Source organism: Rhinoderma darwinii, chromosome 1 (assembly GCF_050947455.1).
Source record: "Rhinoderma darwinii isolate aRhiDar2 chromosome 1, aRhiDar2.hap1, whole genome shotgun sequence".
In the NCBI taxonomy this organism is placed as follows: Eukaryota; Metazoa; Chordata; class Amphibia; order Anura; family Rhinodermatidae; genus Rhinoderma; species Rhinoderma darwinii.
Window position 1 is genome coordinate 201,317,800 of NC_134687.1, and position 24,304 is coordinate 201,342,103.

At 33.6% G+C, this 24,304-nt stretch overlaps 17 non-coding genes across 17 annotated transcripts; all 17 read right to left on the minus strand.

Moving 5' to 3' along the window:
• Window positions 1-767: 767 nt before the first annotated feature.
• TRNAK-UUU (transfer RNA lysine (anticodon UUU)) lies at window positions 768-840 on the minus strand. Its single transcript has one exon. It is a non-coding gene; the product is annotated as a tRNA-Lys (tRNA).
• Window positions 841-1,920: 1,080 nt separating this feature from the next.
• TRNAK-UUU (transfer RNA lysine (anticodon UUU)) lies at window positions 1,921-1,993 on the minus strand. The gene has a single exon. It is a non-coding gene; the product is annotated as a tRNA-Lys (tRNA).
• Window positions 1,994-3,073: 1,080 nt separating this feature from the next.
• On the minus strand, window positions 3,074-3,146 carry TRNAK-UUU (transfer RNA lysine (anticodon UUU)). The gene has a single exon. It is a non-coding gene; the product is annotated as a tRNA-Lys (tRNA).
• Window positions 3,147-4,226: 1,080 nt separating this feature from the next.
• Window positions 4,227-4,299, minus strand: TRNAK-UUU (transfer RNA lysine (anticodon UUU)). The gene has a single exon. It is a non-coding gene; the product is annotated as a tRNA-Lys (tRNA).
• Window positions 4,300-5,379: 1,080 nt separating this feature from the next.
• TRNAK-UUU (transfer RNA lysine (anticodon UUU)) lies at window positions 5,380-5,452 on the minus strand. Its single transcript has one exon. It is a non-coding gene; the product is annotated as a tRNA-Lys (tRNA).
• Window positions 5,453-6,532: 1,080 nt separating this feature from the next.
• TRNAK-UUU (transfer RNA lysine (anticodon UUU)) lies at window positions 6,533-6,605 on the minus strand. Its single transcript has one exon. It is a non-coding gene; the product is annotated as a tRNA-Lys (tRNA).
• Window positions 6,606-7,685: 1,080 nt separating this feature from the next.
• TRNAK-UUU (transfer RNA lysine (anticodon UUU)) lies at window positions 7,686-7,758 on the minus strand. The gene has a single exon. It is a non-coding gene; the product is annotated as a tRNA-Lys (tRNA).
• Window positions 7,759-12,279: 4,521 nt separating this feature from the next.
• TRNAK-UUU (transfer RNA lysine (anticodon UUU)) lies at window positions 12,280-12,352 on the minus strand. The gene has a single exon. It is a non-coding gene; the product is annotated as a tRNA-Lys (tRNA).
• A 1,080-nt stretch (window positions 12,353-13,432) lies between these two features.
• TRNAK-UUU (transfer RNA lysine (anticodon UUU)) lies at window positions 13,433-13,505 on the minus strand. Its single transcript has one exon. It is a non-coding gene; the product is annotated as a tRNA-Lys (tRNA).
• Window positions 13,506-14,558: 1,053 nt separating this feature from the next.
• On the minus strand, window positions 14,559-14,631 carry TRNAK-UUU (transfer RNA lysine (anticodon UUU)). The gene has a single exon. It is a non-coding gene; the product is annotated as a tRNA-Lys (tRNA).
• Window positions 14,632-15,711: 1,080 nt separating this feature from the next.
• On the minus strand, window positions 15,712-15,784 carry TRNAK-UUU (transfer RNA lysine (anticodon UUU)). The gene has a single exon. It is a non-coding gene; the product is annotated as a tRNA-Lys (tRNA).
• Window positions 15,785-16,865: 1,081 nt separating this feature from the next.
• TRNAK-UUU (transfer RNA lysine (anticodon UUU)) lies at window positions 16,866-16,938 on the minus strand. Its single transcript has one exon. It is a non-coding gene; the product is annotated as a tRNA-Lys (tRNA).
• A 1,080-nt stretch (window positions 16,939-18,018) lies between these two features.
• On the minus strand, window positions 18,019-18,091 carry TRNAK-UUU (transfer RNA lysine (anticodon UUU)). Its single transcript has one exon. It is a non-coding gene; the product is annotated as a tRNA-Lys (tRNA).
• Window positions 18,092-19,171: 1,080 nt separating this feature from the next.
• On the minus strand, window positions 19,172-19,244 carry TRNAK-UUU (transfer RNA lysine (anticodon UUU)). The gene has a single exon. It is a non-coding gene; the product is annotated as a tRNA-Lys (tRNA).
• Window positions 19,245-20,324: 1,080 nt separating this feature from the next.
• TRNAK-UUU (transfer RNA lysine (anticodon UUU)) lies at window positions 20,325-20,397 on the minus strand. Its single transcript has one exon. It is a non-coding gene; the product is annotated as a tRNA-Lys (tRNA).
• Window positions 20,398-21,477: 1,080 nt separating this feature from the next.
• Window positions 21,478-21,550, minus strand: TRNAK-UUU (transfer RNA lysine (anticodon UUU)). The gene has a single exon. It is a non-coding gene; the product is annotated as a tRNA-Lys (tRNA).
• Window positions 21,551-23,233: 1,683 nt separating this feature from the next.
• TRNAK-UUU (transfer RNA lysine (anticodon UUU)) lies at window positions 23,234-23,306 on the minus strand. Its single transcript has one exon. It is a non-coding gene; the product is annotated as a tRNA-Lys (tRNA).
• Between the last annotated feature and the right edge of the window lie 998 nt (window positions 23,307-24,304).

Here is a 24,304-nt window from a genome sequence, read left to right on the forward strand (position 1 = left end):
TGATGATTTTCTCCTTATAATTGATATTTTGAGCTACAGATCTGTTATGTATAGTTTCAAATTTTACCTAGAGAAGGGGAAACTATGATTTCTTATTGTCTGGACAAAGTCATCTAGGCTGCTAAAGTTAAAGGTGTTAAGTTATTGGTTAGATCATACAGATTAATTTTCTTAAAACATAAAGCTAACTTTTTAAGTTGATATCCAAGAAATTTTGAGAGCATGGAACTTGTCTTAGTTTCAAAGAGGGTTTCAGTCATAGATAAGTGATAGATTGTTTTTTCAAAAGACTCATGCCTGGACAGGCACCCTCAGATTAAAAGTGTGATGCTCTACCAACTAAACTATCCAGGCTCTATAAAACACAAAAATATGCAAGAAAATCGATGAAATTGTCCTCACTTATATTTTGAGCTATAGCGCTGTTATACTGTATACGCTTTCAAATTCTACTTTTCAGAAGGGAAAAGTATAATTTCATCTTGTCTTAATGAAATCCTCTAGGCTGCTAAAGTTTGAGGATTCAAGACCTCATTAGATCATACAGAATTCTATCCTTAAGACACAAAGTTACAACTTTAATCTGATATCCAAGAAATTTTGAGAGCATGAAATGCATATAATATTGCAATCACCAATAAGTGAAAAGTCTGGTTTTCTACAAGAGACACACCTGAACAGGGACTTGAACCCTGGACCCTCAGATTAAAAGTCATATAATATTGCAATCACCAATAAGTGAAAAGTCTGGTTTTCTACAAGAGACACGCCTGAACAGGGACTTGAACCCTGGACCCTCAGATTAAAAGTCTGATGCTCTACCGACTGAGCTATCCAGGCTCTGCAAAACTAAGACATGTGCGGGAAAGTTGGTGTTTCTCTCCTTCTCAAATATATTCTGGACTACAACGCTTTTTTACGTGTTTTCAGAGGTCACTTAGAAAAAGAAAAGTATAAACTTATTTTGACTTGATAAAATCATCTACGGGGCTAAAGTTTAAACAGTCAAGACATTGTTAGATTATACAGTTTTCTTTTTTTAGGGCATAAAGTTACAATTTTGTTCTGACATCCAAGAAATCTTAAAAGAATGGACTAGTTCTTAGTTTCAAAGAGAGTTTTAGTCATGGATAAGTGATAGGTTGTTTTTCAAAAAACTTACACTTGCACAGGTACCCTCAGATTGAAAGTGTGATGCTCTATCAACTAAACTATCCAGGCCCTATAAAACAAATAATGTGCAGGATAATTGATGATTTTCTCCTTATAATTGATATTTTGAGCTACAGATCTGTTATGTATAGTTTCAAATTTTACCTAGAGAAGGGGAAACTATGATTTCTTATTGTCTGGACAAAGTCATCTAGGCTGCTAAAGTTAAAGGTGTTAAGTTATTGGTTAGATTATACAGATTAATTTTCTTAAAACATAAAGCTAACTTTTTAAGTTGATATCCAAGAAATTTTGAGAGCATGGAACTTGTCTTAGTTTCAAAGAGGGTTTCAGTCATACATAAGTGATAGATTGTTTTTTCAAAAGACTCATGCCTGGACAGGCACCCTCAGATTAAAAGTGTGATGCTCTACCAACTAAACTATCCAGGCTCTATAAAACACAAAAATATGCAAGAAAATCGATGAAATTGTCCTCACTTATATTTTGAGCTATAGCGCTGTTATACTGTATACGCTTTCAAATTCTACTTTTCAGAAGGGAAAAGTATAATTTCATCTTGTCTTAATGAAATCCTCTAGGCTGCTAAAGTTTGAGGATTCAAGACCTCATTAGATCATACAGAATTCTATCCTTAAGACACAAAGTTACAACTTTAATCTGATATCCAAGAAATTTTGAGAGCATGAAATGTATATAATATTGCAATCACCAATAAGTGAAAAGTCTGGTTTTCTACAAGAGACACGCCTGAACAGGGACTTGAACCCTGGACCCTCAGATTAAAAGTCTGATGCTCTACCGACTGAGCTATCCAGGCTCTGCAAAACTAAGACATGTGCGGGAAAGTTGGTGTTTCTCTCCTTCTCAAATATATTCTGGACTACAACGCTTTTTTACGTGTTTTCAGAGGTCACTTAGAAAAAGAAAAGTATAAACTTATTTTGACTTGATAAAATCATCTACGGGGCTAAAGTTTAAACAGTCAAGACATTGTTAGATTATACAGTTTTCTTTTTTTAGGGCATAAAGTTACAATTTTGTTCTGACATCCAAGAAATCTTAAAAGAATGGACTAGTTCTTAGTTTCAAAGAGAGTTTTAGTCATGGATAAGTGATAGGTTGTTTTTCAAAAAACTTACACTTGCACAGGTACCCTCAGATTGAAAGTGTGATGCTCTATCAACTAAACTATCCAGGCCCTATAAAACAAATAATGTGCAGGATAATTGATGATTTTCTCCTTATAATTGATATTTTGAGCTACAGATCTGTTATGTATAGTTTCAAATTTTACCTAGAGAAGGGGAAACTATGATTTCTTATTGTCTGGACAAAGTCATCTAGGCTGCTAAAGTTAAAGGTGTTAAGTTATTGGTTAGATCATACAGATTAATTTTCTTAAAACATAAAGCTAACTTTTTAAGTTGATATCCAAGAAATTTTGAGAGCATGGAACTTGTCTTAGTTTCAAAGAGGGTTTCAGTCATAGATAAGTGATAGATTGTTTTTTCAAAAGACTCATGCCTGGACAGGCACCCTCAGATTAAAAGTGTGATGCTCTACCAACTAAACTATCCAGGCTCTATAAAACACAAAAATATGCAAGAAAATCGATGAAATTGTCCTCACTTATATTTTGAGCTATAGCGCTGTTATACTGTATACGCTTTCAAATTCTACTTTTCAGAAGGGAAAAGTATAATTTCATCTTGTCTTAATGAAATCCTCTAGGCTGCTAAAGTTTGAGGATTCAAGACCTCATTAGATCATACAGAATTCTATCCTTAAGACACAAAGTTACAACTTTAACCTGATATCCAAGAAATTTTGAGAGCATGAAATGTATATAATATTGCAATCACCAATAAGTGAAAAGTCTGGTTTTCTACAAGAGACACGCCTGAACAGGGACTTGAACCCTGGACCCTCAGATTAAAAGTCTGATGCTCTACCGACTGAGCTATCCAAGCTCTGCAAAACTGAGACATGTGCGGGAAAGTTGGCGTTTCTCTCCTTCTCAAATATATTCTGGACTACAACGCTTTTTTACGTGTTTTCAGAGGTCACTTAGAAAAAGAAAAGTATAAACTTATTTTGACTTGATAAAATCATCTACGGGGCTAAAGTTTAAACAGTCAAGACATTGTTAGATTATACAGTTTTCTTTTTTTAGGGCATAAAGTTACAATTTTGTTCTGACATCCAAGAAATCTTAAAAGAATGGACTAGTTCTTAGTTTCAAAGAGAGTTTTAGTCATGGATAAGTGATAGGTTGTTTTTCAAAAAACTTACACTTGCACAGGTACCCTCAGATTGAAAGTGTGATGCTCTATCAACTAAACTATCCAGGCCCTATAAAACAAATAATGTGCAGGATAATTGATGATTTTCTCCTTATAATTGATATTTTGAGCTACAGATCTGTTATGTATAGTTTCAAATTTTACCTAGAGAAGGGGAAACTATGATTTCTTATTGTCTGGACAAAGTCATCTAGGCTGCTAAAGTTAAAGGTGTTAAGTTATTGGTTAGATCATACAGATTAATTTTCTTAAAACATAAAGCTAACTTTTTAAGTTGATATCCAAGAAATTTTGAGAGCATGGAACTTGTCTTAGTTTCAAAGAGGGTTTCAGTCATAGATAAGTGATAGATTGTTTTTTCAAAAGACTCATGCCTGGACAGGCACCCTCAGATTAAAAGTGTGATGCTCTACCAACTAAACTATCCAGGCTCTATAAAACACAAAAATATGCAAGAAAATCGATGAAATTGTCCTCACTTATATTTTGAGCTATAGCGCTGTTATACTGTATACGCTTTCAAATTCTACTTTTCAGAAGGGAAAAGTATAATTTCATCTTGTCTTAATGAAATCCTCTAGGCTGCTAAAGTTTGAGGATTCAAGACCTCATTAGATCATACAGAATTCTATCCTTAAGACACAAAGTTACAACTTTAATCTGATATCCAAGAAATTTTGAGAGCATGAAATGCATATAATATTGCAATCACCAATAAGTGAAAAGTCTGGTTTTCTACAAGAGACACACCTGAACAGGGACTTGAACCCTGGACCCTCAGATTAAAAGTCTGATGCTCTACCGACTGAGCTATCCAGGCTCTGCAAAACCAAGACAGGTGCGGGAAAGTTGGCGTTTCTCTCCTTCTCAAATATATTCTGGACTACAACGCTTTTTTACGTGTTTTCAGAAGTCGCTTAGAAAAAGAAAAGTATAAACTTATTTTGACTTGATAAAATCATCTACGGGGCTAAAGTTTAAACAGTCAAGACATTGTTAGATTATACAGTTTTCTTTTTTTAGGGCATAAAGTTACAATTTTGTTCTGACATCCAAGAAATCTTAAAAGAATGGACTAGTTCTTAGTTTCAAAGAGAGTTTTAGTCATGGATAAGTGATAGGTTGTTTTTCAAAAAACTTACACTTGCACAGGTACCCTCAGATTGAAAGTGTGATGCTCTATCAACTAAACTATCCAGGCCCTATAAAACAAATAATGTGCAGGATAATTGATGATTTTCTCCTTATAATTTATATTTTGAGCTACAGATCTGTTATGTATAGTTTCAAATTTTACCTAGAGAAGGGGAAACTATGATTTCTTATTGTCTGGACAAAGTCATCTAGGCTGCTAAAGTTAAAGGTGTTAAGTTATTTGTTAGATCATACAGATTAATTTTCTTAAAACATAAAGCTAACTTTTTAAGTTGATATCCAAGAAATTTTGAGAGCATGGAACTTGTCTTAGTTTCAAAGAGGGTTTCAGTCATAGATAAGTGATAGATTGTTTTTTCAAATGACTCATGCCTGGACAGGCACCCTCAGATTAAAAGTGTGATGCTCTACCAACTAAACTATCCAGGCTCTATAAAACACAAAAATATGCAAGAAAATCGATGAAATTATCCTCACTTATATTTTGAGCTATAGCGCTGTTATACTGTATACGCTTTCAAATTCTACTTTTCAGAAGGGAAAAGTATAATTTCATCTTGTCTTAATGAAATCCTCTAGGCTACTAAAGTTTGAGGATTCAAGACCTCATTAGATCATACAGAATTCTATCCTTAAGACACAAAGTTACAACTTTAATCTGATATCCAAGAAATTTTGAGAGCATGAAATGTATATAATATTGCAATCACCAATAAGTGAAAAGTCTGGTTTTCTACAAGAGACACGCCTGAACAGGGACTTGAACCCTGGACCCTCAGATTAAAAGTCTGATGCTCTACCGACTGAGCTATCCAAGCTCTGCAAAACTGAGACATGTGCGGGAAAGTTGGCGTTTCTCTCCTTCTCAAATATATTCTGGACTACAACGCTTTTTTACGTGTTTTCAGAGGTCACTTAGAAAAAGAAAAGTATAAACTTATTTTGACTTGATAAAATCATCTACGGGGCTAAAGTTTAAACAGTCAAGACATTGTTAGATTATACAGTTTTCTTTTTTTAGGGCATAAAGTTACAATTTTGTTCTGACATCCAAGAAATCTTAAAAGAATGGACTAGTTCTTAGTTTCAAAGAGAGTTTTAGTCATGGATAAGTGATAGGTTGTTTTTCAAAAAACTTACACTTGCACAGGTACCCTCAGATTGAAAGTGTGATGCTCTATCAACTAAACTATCCAGGCCCTATAAAACAAATAATGTGCAGGATAATTGATGATTTTCTCCTTATAATTTATATTTTGAGCTACAGATCTGTTATGTATAGTTTCAAATTTTACCTAGAGAAGGGGAAACTATGATTTCTTATTGTCTGGACAAAGTCATCTAGGCTGCTAAAGTTAAAGGTGTTAAGTTATTTGTTAGATCATACAGATTAATTTTCTTAAAACATAAAGCTAACTTTTTAAGTTGATATCCAAGAAATTTTGAGAGCATGGAACTTGTCTTAGTTTCAAAGAGGGTTTCAGTCATAGATAAGTGATAGATTGTTTTTTCAAATGACTCATGCCTGGACAGGCACCCTCAGATTAAAAGTGTGATGCTCTACCAACTAAACTATCCAGGCTCTATAAAACACAAAAATATGCAAGAAAATCGATGAAATTATCCTCACTTATATTTTGAGCTATAGCGCTGTTATACTGTATACGCTTTCAAATTCTACTTTTCAGAAGGGAAAAGTATAATTTCATCTTGTCTTAATGAAATCCTCTAGGCTACTAAAGTTTGAGGATTCAAGACCTCATTAGATCATACAGAATTCTATCCTTAAGACACAAAGTTACAACTTTAATCTGATATCCAAGAAATTTTGAGAGCATGAAATGTATATAATATTGCAATCACCAATAAGTGAAAAGTCTGGTTTTCTACAAGAGACACGCCTGAACAGGGACTTGAACCCTGGACCCTCAGATTAAAAGTCTGATGCTCTACCGACTGAGCTATCCAGGCTCTGCAAAACCAAGACAGGTGCGGGAAAGTTGGCGTTTCTCTCCTTCTCAAATATATTCTGGACTACAACGCTTTTTTACGTGTTTTCAGAGGTCACTTAGAAAAAGAAAAGTATAAACTTATTTTGACTTGATAAAATCATCTACGGGGCTAAAGTTTAAACAGTCAAGACATTGTTAGATTATACAGTTTTCTTTTTTTAGGGCATAAAGTTACAATTTTGTTCTGACATCCAAGAAATCTTAAAAGAATGGACTAGTTCTTAGTTTCAAAGAGAGTTTTAGTCATGGATAAGTGATAGGTTGTTTTTCAAAAAACTTACACTTGCACAGGTACCCTCAGATTGAAAGTGTGATGCTCTATCAACTAAACTATCCAGGCCCTATAAAACAAATAATGTGCAGGATAATTGATGATTTTCTCCTTATAATTTATATTTTGAGCTACAGATCTGTTATGTATAGTTTAAAATTTTACCTAGAGAAGGGGAAACTATGATTTCTTATTGTCTGGACAAAGTCATCTAGGCTGCTAAAGTTAAAGGTGTTAAGTTATTTGTTAGATCATACAGATTAATTTTCTTAAAACATAAAGCTAACTTTTTAAGTTGATATCCAAGAAATTTTGAGAGCATGGAACTTGTCTTAGTTTCAAAGAGGGTTTCAGTCATAGATAAGTGATAGATTGTTTTTTCAAATGACTCATGCCTGGACAGGCACCCTCAGATTAAAAGTGTGATGCTCTACCAACTAAACTATCCAGGCTCTATAAAACACAAAAATATGCAAGAAAATCAATGAAATTGTCCTCACTTATATTTTGAGCTATAGCGCTGTTATACTGTATACGCTTTCAAATTCTACTTTTCAGAAGGGAAAAGTATAATTTCATCTTGTCTTAATGAAATCCTCTAGGCTACTAAAGTTTGAGGATTCAAGACCTCATTAGATCATACAGAATTCTATCCTTAAGACACAAAGTTACAACTTTAATCTGATATCCAAGAAATTTTGAGAGCATGAAATGTATATAATATTGCAATCACCAATAAGTGAAAAGTCTGGTTTTCTACAAGAGACACGCCTGAACAGGGACTTGAACCCTGGACCCTCAGATTAAAAGTCTGATGCTCTACCGACTGAGCTATCCAGGCTCTGCAAAACTAAGACATGTGCGGGAAAGTTGGCGTTTCTCTCCTTCTCAAATATATTCTGGACTACAACGCTTTTTTACTTGTTTTCAGAGGTCACTTAGAAAAAGAAAAGTATAAACTTATTTTGACTTGATAAAATCATCTACGGGGCTAAAGTTTAAACAGTCAAGACATTGTTAGATTATACAGTTTTCTTTTTTTAGGGCATAAAGTTACAATTTTGTTCTGACATCCAAGAAATCTTAAAAGAATGGACTAGTTCTTAGTTTCAAAGAGAGTTTTAGTCATGGATAAGTGATAGGTTGTTTTTCAAAAAACTTACACTTGCACAGGTACCCTCAGATTGAAAGTGTGATGCTCTATCAACTAAACTATCCAGGCCCTATAAAACAAATAATGTGCAGGATAATTGATGATTTTCTCCTTATAATTTATATTTTGAGCTACAGATCTGTTATGTATAGTTTCAAATTTTACCTAGAGAAGGGGAAACTATGATTTCTTATTGTCTGGACAAAGTCATCTAGGCTGCTAAAGTTAAAGGTGTTAAGTTATTTGTTAGATTATACAGATTCATTTTCTTAAAACATAAAACTAACTTTTTAAGTTGATATCCAAGAAATTTTGAGAGCATGGAACTTGTCTTAGTTTCAAAGAGGGTTTCAGTCATAGATAAGTGATAGATTGTTTTTTCAAAAGACTCATGCCTGGACAGGCACCCTCAGATTAAAAGTGTGATGCTCTACCAACTAAACTATCCAGGCTCTATAAAACACAAAAATATGCAAGAAAATCGATGAAATTGTCCTCACTTATATTTTGAGCTATAGCGCTGTTATACTGTATACGCTTTCAAATTCTACTTTTCAGAAGGGAAAAGTATAATTTCATCTTGTCTTAATGAAATCCTCTAGGCTGCTAAAGTTTGAGGATTCAAGACCTCATTAGATCATACAGAATTCTTTCCTTAAGACACAAAGTTACAACTTTAATCTGATATCCATGAAATTTTGACAGCGTGAAATGTATATAATATTGCAATCACCAATAAGTGAAAAGTCTGGTTTTCTACAAGAGACACACCTGAACTTGAACCCTGGACCCTCAGATTAAAAGTCTGATGCTCTACCGACTGAGCTATCCAGGCTCTGCAAAACTAAGACATGTGCGGGAAAGTTGGCGTTTCTCTCCTTCTCAAATATATTCTGGACTACAACGCTTTTTTACTTGTTTTCAGAGGTCACTTAGAAAAAGAAAAGTATAAACTTATTTTAACTTGATAAAATCATCTACGGGGCTAAAGTTTAAGCAGTCAAGACATTGTTAGATTATACAGTTTTCTTTTTTTAGGGCATAAAGTTACAATTTTGTTCTGACATCCAAGAAATCTTAAAAGAATGGACTAGTTCTTAGTTTCAAAGAGAGTTTTAGTCATGGATAAGTGATAGGTTGTTTTTCAAAAATCTTACACTTGCACAGGTACCCTCAGATTGAAAGTGTGATGCTCTATCAACTAAACTATCCAGGCCCTATAAAACAAATAATGTGCAGGATAATTGATGATTTTCTCCTTATAATTTATATTTTGAGCTACAGATCTGTTATGTATAGTTTCAAATTTTACCTAGAGAAGGGGAAACTATGATTTCTTATTGTCTGGACAAAGTCATCTAGGCTGCTAAAGTTAAAGGTGTTAAGTTATTTGTTAGATTATACAGATTCATTTTCTTAAAACATAAAACTAACTTTTTAAGTTGATATCCAAGAAATTTTGAGAGCATGGAACTTGTCTTAGTTTCAAAGAGGGTTTCAGTCATAGATAAGTGATAGATTGTTTTTTCAAAAGACTCATGCCTGGACAGGCACCCTCAGATTAAAAGTGTGATGCTCTACCAACTAAACTATCCAGGCTCTATAAAACACAAAAATATGCAAGAAAATCGATGAAATTGTCCTCACTTATATTTTGAGCTATAGCGCTGTTATACTGTATACGCTTTCAAATTCTACTTTTCAGAAGGGAAAAGTATAATTTCATCTTGTCTTAATGAAATCCTCTAGGCTGCTAAAGTTTGAGGATTCAAGACCTCATTAGATCATACAGAATTCTTTCCTTAAGACACAAAGTTACAACTTTAATCTGATATCCATGAAATTTTGACAGCGTGAAATGTATATAATATTGCAATCACCAATAAGTGAAAAGTCTGGTTTTCTACAAGAGACACGCCTGAACTTGAACCCTGGACCCTCAGATTAAAAGTCTGATGCTCTACCGACTGAGCTATCCAGGCTCTGCAAAACTAAGACATGTGCGGGAAAGTTGGTGTTTCTCTCCTTCTCAAATATATTCTGGACTACAACGCTTTTTTACTTGTTTTCAGAGGTCACTTAGAAAAAGAAAAGTATAAACTTATTTTGACTTGATAAAATCATCTACGGGGCTAAAGTTTAAACAGTCAAGACATTGTTAGATTATACAGTTTTCTTTTTTTAGGGCATAAAGTTACAATTTTGTTCTGACATCCAAGAAATCTTAAAAGAATGGACTAGTTCTTAGTTTCAAAGAGAGTTTTAGTCATGGATAAGTGATAGGTTGTTTTTCAAAAAACTTACACTTGCACAGGTACCCTCAGATTGAAAGTGTGATGCTCTATCAACTAAACTATCCAGGCCCTATAAAACAAATAATGTGCAGGATAATTGATGATTTTCTCCTTATAATTTATATTTTGAGCTACAGATCTGTTATGTATAGTTTCAAATTTTACCTAGAGAAGGGGAAACTATGATTTCTTATTGTCTGGACAAAGTCATCTAGGCTGCTAAAGTTAAAGGTGTTAAGTTATTTGTTAGATTATACAGATTCATTTTCTTAAAACATAAAACTAACTTTTTAAGTTGATATCCAAGAAATTTTGAGAGCATGGAACTTGTCTTAGTTTCAAAGAGGGTTTCAGTCATAGATAAGTGATAGATTGTTTTTTCAAAAGACTCATGCCTGGACAGGCACCCTCAGATTAAAAGTGTGATGCTCTACCAACTAAACTATCCAGGCTCTATAAAACACAAAAATATGCAAGAAAATCGATGAAATTGTCCTCACTTATATTTTGAGCTATAGCGCTGTTATACTGTATACGCTTTCAAATTCTACTTTTCAGAAGGGAAAAGTATAATTTCATCTTGTCTTAATGAAATCCTCTAGGCTGCTAAAGTTTGAGGATTCAAGACCTCATTAGATCATACAGAATTCTTTCCTTAAGACACAAAGTTACAACTTTAATCTGATATCCATGAAATTTTGACAGCGTGAAATGTATATAATATTGCAATCACCAATAAGTGAAAAGTCTGGTTTTCTACAAGAGACACGCCTGAACTTGAACCCTGGACCCTCAGATTAAAAGTCTGATGCTCTACCGACTGAGCTATCCAGGCTCTGCAAAACTAAGACATGTGCGGGAAAGTTGGTGTTTCTCTCCTTCTCAAATATATTCTGGACTACAACGCTTTTTTACTTGTTTTCAGAGGTCACTTAGAAAAAGAAAAGTATAAACTTATTTTGACTTGATAAAATCATCTACGGGGCTAAAGTTTAAACAGTCAAGACATTGTTAGATTATACAGTTTTCTTTTTTTAGGGCATAAAGTTACAATTTTGTTCTGACATCCAAGAAATCTTAAAAGAATGGACTAGTTCTTAGTTTCAAAGAGAGTTTTAGTCATGGATAAGTGATAGGTTGTTTTTCAAAAAACTTACACTTGCACAGGTACCCTCAGATTGAAAGTGTGATGCTCTATCAACTAAACTATCCAGGCCCTATAAAACAAATAATGTGCAGGATAATTGATGATTTTCTCCTTATAATTTATATTTTGAGCTACAGATCTGTTATGTATAGTTTCAAATTTTACCTAGAGAAGGGGAAACTATGATTTCTTATTGTCTGGACAAAGTCATCTAGGCTGCTAAAGTTAAAGGTGTTAAGTTATTTGTTAGATTATACAGATTCATTTTCTTAAAACATAAAACTAACTTTTTAAGTTGATATCCAAGAAATTTTGAGAGCATGGAACTTGTCTTAGTTTCAAAGAGGGTTTCAGTCATAGATAAGTGATAGATTGTTTTTTCAAAAGACTCATGCCTGGACAGGCACCCTCAGATTAAAAGTGTGATGCTCTACCAACTAAACTATCCAGGCTCTATAAAACACAAAAATATGCAAGAAAATCGATGAAATTGTCCTCACTTATATTTTGAGCTATAGCGCTGTTATACTGTATACGCTTTCAAATTCTACTTTTCAGAAGGGAAAAGTATAATTTCATCTTGTCTTAATGAAATCCTCTAGGCTGCTAAAGTTTGAGGATTCAAGACCTCATTAGATCATACAGAATTCTTTCCTTAAGACACAAAGTTACAACTTTAATCTGATATCCATGAAATTTTGACAGCGTGAAATGTATATAATATTGCAATCACCAATAAGTGAAAAGTCTGGTTTTCTACAAGAGACATGCCTGAACAGGGACTTGAACCCTGGACCCTCAGATTAAAAGTCTGATGCTCTACCGACTGAGCTATCCAGGCTCTGCAAAACTAAGACATGTGCGGGAAAGTTGGCGTTTCTCTCCTTCTCAAATATATTCTGGACTACAACGCTTTTTTACGTGTTTTCAGAGGTCACTTAGAAAAAGAAAAGTATAAACTTATTTTGACTTGATAAAATCATCTACGGGGCTAAAGTTTAAACAGTCAAGACATTGTTAGATTATACAGTTTTCTTTTTTTAGGGCATAAAGTTACAATTTTGTTCTGACATCCAAGAAATCTTAAAAGAATGGACTAGTTCTTAGTTTCAAAGAGAGTTTTAGTCATGGATAAGTGATAGGTTGTTTTTCAAAAAACTTACACTTGCACAGGTACCCTCAGATTGAAAGTGTGATGCTCTATCAACTAAACTATCCAGGCCCTATAAAACAAATAATGTGCAGGATAATTGATGATTTTCTCCTTATAATTTATATTTTGAGCTACAGATCTGTTATGTATAGTTTCAAATTTTAACTAGAGAAGGGGAAACTATGATTTCTTATTGTCTGGACAAAGTCATCTAGGCTGCTAAAGTTAAAGGTGTTAAGTTATTTGTTAGATCATACAGATTAATTTTCTTAAAACATAAAGCTAACTTTTTAAGTTGATATCCAAGAAATTTTGAGAGCATGGAACTTGTCTTAGTTTCAAAGAGGGTTTCAGTCATAGATAAGTGATAGATTGTTTTTTCAAAAGACTCATGCCTGGACAGGCACCCTCAGATTAAAAGTGTGATGCTCTACCAACTAAACTATCCAGGCTCTATAAAACACAAAAATATGCAAGAAAATCGATGAAATTGTCCTCACTTATATTTTGAGCTATAGCGCTGTTATACTGTATACGCTTTCAAATTCTACTTTTCAGAAGGGAAAAGTATAATTTCATCTTGTCTTAATGAAATCCTCTAGGCTGCTAAAGTTTGAGGATTCAAGACCTCATTAGATCATACAGAATTCTTTCCTTAAGACACAAAGTTACAACTTTAATCTGATATCCATGAAATTTTGACAGCGTGAAATGTATATAATATTGCAATCACCAATAAGTGAAAAGTCTGGTTTTCTACAAGAGACACGCCTGAACAGGGACTTGAACCCTGGACCCTCAGATTAAAAGTCTGATGCTCTACCGACTGAGCTATCCAGGCTCTGCAAAACTAAGACATGTGCGGGAAAGTTGGCGTTTCTCTCCTTCTCAAATATATTCTGGACTTCAACGCTTTTTTACGTGTTTTCAGAGGTCACTTAGAAAAAGAAAAGTATAAACTTATTTTGACTTGATAAAATCATCTACGGGGCTAAAGTTTAAGCAGTCAAGACATTGTTAGATTATACAGTTTTCTTTTTTTAGGGCATAAAGTTACAATTTTGTTCTGACATCCAAGAAATCTTAAAAGAATGGACTAGTTCTTAGTTTCAAAGAGAGTTTTAGTCATGGATAAGTGATAGGTTGTTTTTCAAAAAACTTACACTTGCACAGGTACCCTCAGATTGAAAGTGTGATGCTCTATCAACTAAACTATCCAGGCCCTATAAAACAAATAATGTGCAGGATAATTGATGATTTTCTCCTTATAATTTATATTTTGAGCTACAGATCTGTTATGTATAGTTTCAAATTTTACCTAGAGAAGGGGAAACTATGATTTCTTATTGTCTGGACAAAGTCATCTAGGCTGCTAAAGTTAAAGGTGTTAAGTTATTTGTTAGATTATACAGATTAATTTTGTTAAAACATAAAGCTAACTTTTTAAGTTGATATCCAAGAAATTTTGAGAGCATGGAACTTGTCTTAGTTTCAAAGAGGGTTTCAGTCATAGATAAGTGATAGATTGTTTTTTCAAAAGACTCATGCCTGGACAGGCACCCTCAGATTAAAAGTGTGATGCGCTACCAACTAAACTATCCAGGCTCTATAAAACACAAAAATATGCAAGAAAATCGATGAAATTGTCCTCACTTATATTTTGAGCTATAGCGCTGTTATACTGTATACGCTTTCAAATTCTACTTTTCAGAAGGGAAAAGTATAATTTCATCTTGTCTTAATGAAATCCTCTAGGCTGCTAAAGTTTGAGGATTCAAGACCTCATTAGATGATACAGAATTCTTTCCTTAAGACACAAAGTTACAACTTTAATCTGATGTATATAATATTGCAATCACCAATAAGTGAAAAGTCTGGTTTTCTACAAGAGACACACCTGAACAGGGACTTGAACCCTGGACCCTCAGATTAAAAGTCTGATGCTCTACCGACTGAGCTATCCAGGCTCTGCAAAACTAAGACATGTGCGGGATAGTTGGCGTTTCTCTCCTTCTCAAATATATTCTGGACTACAACGCTTTTTTACGTGTTTTCAGAGGTCACTTAGAAAAAGAAAAGTATAAACTTATTTTGACTTGATAAAATCATCTACGGGGCTAAAGTTTAAGCAGTCAAGACATTATTAGATTATACAGTTTTCTTTTTTTAGGGCATAAAGTTACAATTTTGTTCTGACATCCAAGAAATCTTAAAAGAATGGACTAGTTCTTAGTTTCAAAGAGAGTTTTAGTCATGGATAAGTGATAGGTTGTTTTTCAAAAAACTTACACTTGCACAGGTACCCTCAGATTGAAAGTGTGATGCTCTATCAACTAAACTATCCAGGCCCTATAAAACAAATAATGTGCAGGATAATTGATGATTTTCTCCTTATAATTTATATTTTGAGCTACAGATCTGTTATGTATAGTTTCAAATTTTACCTAGAGAAGGGGAAACTATGATTTCTTATTGTCTGGACAAAGTCATCTAGGCTGCTAAAGTTAAAGGTGTTAAGTTATTTGTTAGATTATACAGATTAATTTTGTTAAAACATAAAGCTAACTTTTTAAGTTGATATCCAAGAAATTTTTAGAGCATGGAACTTGTCTTAGTTTCAAAGAGGGTTTCAGTCATAGATAAGTGATAGATTGTTTTTTCAAAAGACTCATGCCTGGACAGGCACCCTCAGATTAAAAGTGTGATGCTCTACCAACTAAACTATCCAGGCTCTATAAAACACAAAAATATGCAAGAAAATCGATGAAATTGTCCTCACTTATATTTTGAGCTATAGCGCTGTTATACTGTATACGCTTTCAAATTATACTTTTCAGAAGGGAAAAGTATAATTTCATCTTGTCTTAATGAAATCCTCTAGGCTGCTAAAGTTTGAGGATTCAAGACCTCATTAGATCATACAGAATTCTTTCCTTAAAACACAAAGTTACAACTTTAATCTGATATCCAAGAAATTTTGACAGCGTGAAATGTATATAATATTGCAATCACCAATAAGTGAAAAGTCTGGTTTTCTACAAGAGACACGCCTGAACAGGGACTTGAACCCTGGACCCTCAGATTAAAAGTCTGATGCTCTACCGACTGAGCTATCCAGGCTCTGCAAAACTAAGACATGTGCGGGATAGTTGGCGTTTCTCTCCTTCTCAAATATATTCTGGACTACAACGCTTTTTTACGTGTTTTCAGAGGTCACTTAGAAAAAGAAAAGTATAAACTTATTTTGACTTGATAAAATCATCTACGGGGCTAAAGTTTAAACAGTCAAGACATTGTTAGATTATACAGTTTTCTTTTTTTAGGGCATAAAGTTACAATTTTGTTCTGACATCCAAGAAATCTTAAAAGAATGGACTAGTTCTTAGTTTCAAAGAGAGTTTTAGTCATGGATAAGTGATAGGTTGTTTTTCAAAAAAACTTACACTTGCACAGGTACCCTCAGATTGAAAGTGTGATGCTCTATCAACTAAACTATCCAGGCCCTATAAAACAAATAATGTGCAGGATAATTGATGATTTTCTCCTTATAATTTATATTTTGAGCTACAGATCTGTTATGTATAGTTTCAAATTTTACCTAGAGAAGGGGAAACTATGATTTCTTATTGTCTGGACAAAGTCATCTAGGCTGCTAAAGTTAAAGGTATTAAATTATTTGTTAGATTATACAGATTAATTTTGTTAAAACATAAAGCTAACTTTTTAAGTTGATATCCAAGAAATTTTGAGAGCATGGAACTTGTCTTAGTTTCAAAGAGGGTTTCAGTCATAGATAAGTGATAGATTGTTTTTTCAAAAGACTCATGCCTGGACAGGCACCCTCAGATTAAAAGTGTGATGCTCTACCAACTAAACTATCCAGGCTCTATAAAGCACAAAAATATGCAAGAAAATCGATGAAATTGTCCTCACTTATATTTTGAGCTATAGCGCTGTTATACTGTATACGCTTTCAAATTCTACTTTTCAGAAGGGAAAAGTATAATTTCATTTTCTCTTAATGAAATCCTCTAGGCTGCTAAAGTTTGAGGATTCAAGACCTCATTAGATCATACAGAATTCTTTCCTTAAGACACAAAGTTACAACTTTAATCTGATATCCATGAAATTTTGACAGCGTGAAATGTATATAATATTGCAATCACCAATAAGTGAAAAGTCTGGTTTTCCACAAGAGACACGCCTGAACAGGGACTTGAACCCTGGACCCTCAGATTAAAAGTCTGATGCTCTACCGACTGAGCTATCCAGGCTCTGCAAAACTAAGACATGTGCGGGATAGTTGGCGTTTCTCTCCTTCTCAAATATATTCTGGACTACAACGCTTTTTTACGTGTTTTCAGAGGTCACTTAGAAAAAGAAAAGTATAAACTTATTTTGACTTGATAAAATCATCTACGGGGCTAAAGTTTAAACAGTCAAGACATTGTTAGATTATACAGTTTTCTTTTTTTAGGGCATAAAGTTACAATTTTGTTCTGACATCCAAGAAATCTTAAAAGAATGGACTAGTTCTTAGTTTCAAAGAGAGTTTTAGTCATGGATAAGTGATAGGTTGTTTTTCAAAAAACTTACACTTGCACAGGTACCCTCAGATTGAAAGTGTGATGCTCTATCAACTAAACTATCCAGGCCCTATAAAACAAATAATGTGCAGGATAATTGATGATTTTCTCCTTATAATTTATATTTTGAGCTACAGATCTGTTATGTATAGTTTAAAATTTTACCTAGAGAAGGGGAAACTATGATTTCTTATTGTCTGGACAAAGTCATCTAGGCTGCTAAAGTTAAAGGTGTTAAATTATTTGTTAGATTATACAGATTAATTTTGTTAAAACATAAAGCTAACTTTTTAAGTTGATATCCAAGAAATTTTGAGAGCATGGAACTTGTCTTAGTTTCAAAGAGGGTTTCAGTCATAGATAAGTGATAGATTGTTTTTTCAAAAGACTCATGCCTGGACAGGCACCCTCAGATTAAAAGTGTGATGCTCTACCAACTAAACTATCCAGGCTCTATAAAACACAAAAATATGCAAGAAAATCGATGAAATTGTCCTCACTTATATTTTGAGCTATAGCGCTGTTATACTGTATACGCTTTCAAATTCTACTTTTCAGAAGGGAAAAGTATAATTTCATCTTGTCTTAATGAAATCCTCTAGGCTGCTAAAGTTTGAGGATTCAAGACCTCATTAGATCATACAGAATTCTTTCCTTAAGACACAAAGTTACAACTTTAATCTGATATCCATGAAATTTTGACAGCGTGAAATGTATATAATATTGCAATCACCAATAAGTGAAAAGTCTGGTTTTCTACAAGAGACACGCCTGAACAGGGACTTGAACCCTGGACCCTCAGATTAAAAGTCTGATGCTCTACCGACTGAGCTATCCAGGCTCTGCAAAACTAAGACATGTGCGGGAAAGTTGGCGTTTCTCTCCTTCTCAAATATATTCTGGACTTCAACGCTTTTTTACGTGTTTTCAGAGGTCACTTAGAAAAAGAAAAGTATAAACTTATTTTGACTTGATAAAATCATCTACGGGGCTAAAGTTTAAGCAGTCAAGACATTGTTAGATTATACAGTTTTCTTTTTTTAGGGCATAAAGTTACAATTTTGTTCTGACATCCAAGAAATCTTAAAAGAATGGACTAGTTCTTAGTTTCAAAGAGAGTTTTAGTCATGGATAAGTGATAGGTTGTTTTTCAAAAAACTTACACTTGCACAGGTACCCTCAGATTGAAAGTGTGATGCTCTATCAACTAAACTATCCAGGCCCTATAAAACAAATAATGTGCAGGATAATTGATGATTTTCTCCTTATAATTTATATTTTGAGCTACAGATCTGTTATGTATAGTTTAAAATTTTACCTAGAGAAGGGGAAACTATGATTTCTTATTGTCTGGACAAAGTCATCTAGGCTGCTAAAGTTAAAGGTGTTAAATTATTTGTTAGATTATACAGATTAATTTTGTTAAAACATAAAGCTAACTTTTTAAGTTGATATCCAAGAAATTTTGAGAGCATGGAACTTGTCTTAGTTTCAAAGAGGGTTTCAGTCATAGATAAGTGATAGATTGTTTTTTCAAAAGACTCATGCCTGGACAGGCACCCTCAGATTAAAAGTGTGATGCTCTACCAACTAAACTATCCAGGCTCTATAAAACACAAAAATATGCAAGAAAATCGATGAAATTGTCCTCACTTATATTTTGAGCTATAGCGCTGTTATACTGTATACGCTTTCAAATTCTACTTTTCAGAAGGGAAAAGTATAATTTCATCTTGTCTTAATGAAATCCTCTAGGCTGCTAAAGTTTGAGGATTCAAGACCTCATTAGATCATACAGAATTCTTTCCTTAAGACACAAAGTTACAACTTTAATCTGATATCCATGAAATTTTGACAGCGTGAAATGTATATAATATTGCAATCACCAATAAGTGAAAAGTCTGGTTTTCTACAAGAGACACGCCTGAACAGGGACTTGAACCCTGGACCCTCAGATTAAAAGTCTGATGCTCTACCGACTGAGCTATCCAGGCTCTGCAAAACTAAGACATGTGCGGGAAAGTTGGCGTTTCTCTCCTTCTCAAATATATTCTGGACTTCAACGCTTTTTTACGTGTTTTCAGAGGTCACTTAGAAAAAGAAAAGTATAAACTTATTTTGACTTGATAAAATCATCTACGGGGCTAAAGTTTAAGCAGTCAAGACATTGTTAGATTATACAGTTTTCTTTTTTTAGGGCATAAAGTTACAATTTTGTTCTGACATCCAAGAAATCTTAAAAGAATGGACTAGTTCTTAGTTTCAAAGAGAGTTTTAGTCATGGATAAGTGATAGGTTGTTTTTCAAAAAACTTACACTTGCACAGGTACCCTCAGATTGAAAGTGTGATGCTCTATCAACTAAACTATCCAGGCCCTATAAAACAAATAATGTGCAGGATAATTGATGATTTTCTCCTTATAATTTATATTTTGAGCTACAGATCTGTTATGTATAGTTTCAAATTTTACCTAGAGAAGGGGAAACTATGATTTCTTATTGTCTGGACAAAGTCATCTAGGCTGCTAAAGTTAAAGGTGTTAAATTATTTGTTAGATTATACAGATTAATTTTGTTAAAACATAAAGCTAACTTTTTAAGTTGATATCCAAGAAATTTTGAGAGCATGGAACTTGTCTTAGTTTCAAAGAGGGTTTCAGTCATAGATAAGTGATAGATTGTTTTTTCAAAAGACTCATGCCTGGACAGGCACCCTCAGATTAAAAGTGTGATGCTCTACCAATTAAACTATCCAGGCTCTATAAAACACAAAAATATGCAAGAAAATCGATGAAATTGTCCTCACTTATATTTTGAGCTATAGCGCTGTTATACTGTATACGCTTTCAAATTCTACTTTTCAGAAGGGAAAAGTATAATTTCATCTTGTCTTAATGAAATCCTCTAGGCTGCTAAAGTTTGAGGATTCAAGACCTCATTAGATCATACAGAATTCTTTCCTTAAGACACAAAGTTACAACTTTAATCTGATATCCATGAAATTTTGACAGCGTGAAATGTATATAATATTGCAATCACCAATAAGTGAAAAGTCTGGTTTTCCACAAGAGACACGCCTGAACAGGGACTTGAACCCTGGACCCTCAGATTAAAAGTCTGATGCTCTACCGACTGAGCTATCCAGGCTCTGCAAAACTAAGACATGTGCGGGATAGTTGGCGTTTCTCTCCTTCTCAAATATATTCTGGACTACAACGCTTTTTTACGTGTTTTCAGAGGTCACTTAGAAAAAGAAAAGTATAAACTTATTTTGACTTGATAAAATCATCTACGGGGCTAAAGTTTAAACAGTCAAGACATTGTTAGATTATACAGTTTTCTTTTTTTAGGGCATAAAGTTACAATTTTGTTCTGACATCCAAGAAATCTTAAAAGAATGGACTAGTTCTTAATTTCAAAGAGAGTTTTAGTCATGGATAAGTGATAGGTTGTTTTTCAAAAAACTTACACTTGCACAGGTACCCTCAGATTGAAAGTGTGATGCTCTATCAACTAAACTATCCAGGCCCTATAAAACAAATAATGTGCAGGATAATTGATGATTTTCTCCTTATAATTTATATTTTGAGCTACAGATCTGTTATGTATAGTTTAAAATTTTACCTAGAGAAGGGGAAACTATGATTTCTTATTGTCTGGACAAAGTCATCTAGGCTGCTAAAGTTAAAGGTGTTAAATTATTTGTTAGATTATACAGATTAATTTTGTTAAAACATAAAGCTAACTTTTTAAGTTGATATCCAAGAAATTTTGAGAGCATGGAACTTGTCTTAGTTTCAAAGAGGGTTTCAGTCATAGATAAGTGATAGATTGTTTTTTCAAAAGACTCATGCCTGGACAGGCACCCTCAGATTAAAAGTGTGATGCTCTACCAACTAAACTATCCAGGCTCTATAAAACACAAAAATATGCAAGAAAATCGATGAAATTGTCCTCACTTATATTTTGAGCTATAGCGCTGTTATACTGTATACGCTTTCAAATTCTACTTTTCAGAAGGGAAAAGTATAATTTCATCTTGTCTTAATGAAATCCTCTAGGCTGCTAAAGTTTGAGGATTCAAGACCTCATTAGATCATACAGAATTCTTTCCTTAAGACACAAAGTTACAACTTTAATCTGATATCCATGAAATTTTGACAGCGTGAAATGTATATAATATTGCAATCACCAATAAGTGAAAAGTCTGGTTTTCCACAAGAGACACGCCTGAACAGGGACTTGAACCCTGGACCCTCAGATTAAAAGTCTGATGCTCTACCGACTGAGCTATCCAGGCTCTGCAAAACTAAGACATGTGCGGGATAGTTGGCGTTTCTCTCCTTCTCAAATATATTCTGGACTACAACGCTTTTTTACGTGTTTTCAGAGGTCACTTAGAAAAAGAAAAGTATAAACTTATTTTGACTTGATAAAATCATCTACGGGGCTAAAGTTTAAACAGTCAAGACATTGTTAGATTATACAGTTTTCTTTTTTTAGGGCATAAAGTTACAATTTTGTTCTGACATCCAAGAAATCTTAAAAGAATGGACTAGTTCTTAGTTTCAAAGAGAGTTTTAGTCATGGATAAGTGATAGGTTGTTTTTCAAAAAACTTACACTTGCACAGGTACCCTCAGATTGAAAGTGTGATGCTCTATCAACTAAACTATCCAGGCCCTATAAAACAAATAATGTGCAGGATAATTGATGATTTTCTCCTTATAATTTATATTTTGAGCTACAGATCTGTTATGTATAGTTTAAAATTTTACCTAGAGAAGGGGAAACTATGATTTCTTATTGTCTGGACAAAGTCATCTAGGCTGCTAAAGTTAAAGGTGTTAACCCTGGACCCTCAGATTAAAAGTCTGATGCTCTACCGACTGAGCTATCCAGGCTCTGCAAAACTAAGACATGTGCGGGAAAGTTGGCGTTTCTCTCCTTCTCAAATATATTCTGGACTTCAACGCTTTTTTACGTGTTTTCAGAGGTCACTTAGAAAAAGAAAAGTATAAACTTATTTTGACTTGATAAAATCATCTACGGGGCTAAAGTTTAAGCAGTCAAGACATTGTTAGATTATACAGTTTTCTTTTTTTAGGGCATAAAGTTACAATTTTGTTCTGACATCCAAGAAATCTTAAAAGAATGGACTAGTTCTTAGTTTCAAAGAGAGTTTTAGTCATGGATAAGTGATAGGTTGTTTTTCAAAAAACTTACACTTGCACAGGTACCCTCAGATTGAAAGTGTGATGCTCTATCAACTAAACTATCCAGGCCCTATAAAACAAATAATGTGCAGGATAATTGATGATTTTCTCCTTATAATTTATATTTTGAGCTACAGATCTGTTATGTATAGTTTCAAATTTTACCTAGAGAAGGGGAAACTATGATTTCTTATTGTCTGGACAAAGTCATCTAGGCTGCTAAAGTTAAAGGTGTTAAATTATTTGTTAGATTATACAGATTAATTTTGTTAAAACATAAAGCTAACTTTTTAAGTTGATATCCAAGAAATTTTGAGAGCATGGAACTTGTCTTAGTTTCAAAGAGGGTTTCAGTCATAGATAAGTGATAGATTGTTTTTTCAAAAGACTCATGCCTGGACAGGCACCCTCAGATTAAAAGTGTGATGCTCTACCAATTAAACTATCCAGGCTCTATAAAACACAAAAATATGCAAGAAAATCGATGAAATTGTCCTCACTTATATTTTGAGCTATAGCGCTGTTATACTGTATACGCTTTCAAATTCTACTTTTCAGAAGGGAAAAGTATAATTTCATCTTGTCTTAATGAAATCCTCTAGGCTGCTAAAGTTTGAGGATTCAAGACCTCATTAGATCATACAGAATTCTTTCCTTAAGACACAAAGTTACAACTTTAATCTGATATCCATGAAATTTTGACAGCGTGAAATGTATATAATATTGCAATCACCAATAAGTGAAAAGTCTGGTTTTCCACAAGAGACACGCCTGAACAGGGACTTGAACCCTGGACCCTCAGATTAAAAGTCTGATGCTCTACCGACTGAGCTATCCAGGCTCTGCAAAACTAAGACATGTGCGGGATAGTTGGCGTTTCTCTCCTTCTCAAATATATTCTGGACTACAACGCTTTTTTACGTGTTTTCAGAGGTCACTTAGAAAAAGAAAAGTATAAACTTATTTTGACTTGATAAAATCATCTACGGGGCTAAAGTTTAAACAGTCAAGACATTGTTAGATTATACAGTTTTCTTTTTTTAGGGCATAAAGTTACAATTTTGTTCTGACATCCAAGAAATCTTAAAAGAATGGACTAGTTCTTAATTTCAAAGAGAGTTTTAGTCATGGATAAGTGATAGGTTGTTTTTCAAAAAACTTACACTTGCACAGGTACCCTCAGATTGAAAGTGTGATGCTCTATCAACTAAACTATCCAGGCCCTATAAAACAAATAATGTGCAGGATAATTGATGATTTTCTCCTTATAATTTATATTTTGAGCTACAGATCTGTTATGTATAGTTTAAAATTTTACCTAGAGAAGGGGAAACTATGATTTCTTATTGTCTGGACAAAGTCATCTAGGCTGCTAAAGTTAAAGGTGTTAAATTATTTGTTAGATTATACAGATTAATTTTGTTAAAACATAAAGCTAACTTTTTAAGTTGATATCCAAGAAATTTTGAGAGCATGGAACTTGTCTTAGTTTCAAAGAGGGTTTCAGTCATAGATAAGTGATAGATTGTTTTTTCAAAAGACTCATGCCTGGACAGGCACCCTCAGATTAAAAGTGTGATGCTCTACCAACTAAACTATCCAGGCTCTATAAAACACAAAAATATGCAAGAAAATCGATGAAATTGTCCTCACTTATATTTTGAGCTATAGCGCTGTTATACTGTATACGCTTTCAAATTCTACTTTTCAGAAGGGAAACGTATAATTTCATCTTGTCTTAATGAAATCCTCTAGGCTGCTAAAGTTTGAGGATTCAAGACCTCATTAGATCATACTGAATTCTTTCCTTAAAGGAACAGTGTCATCACAAATATTTTA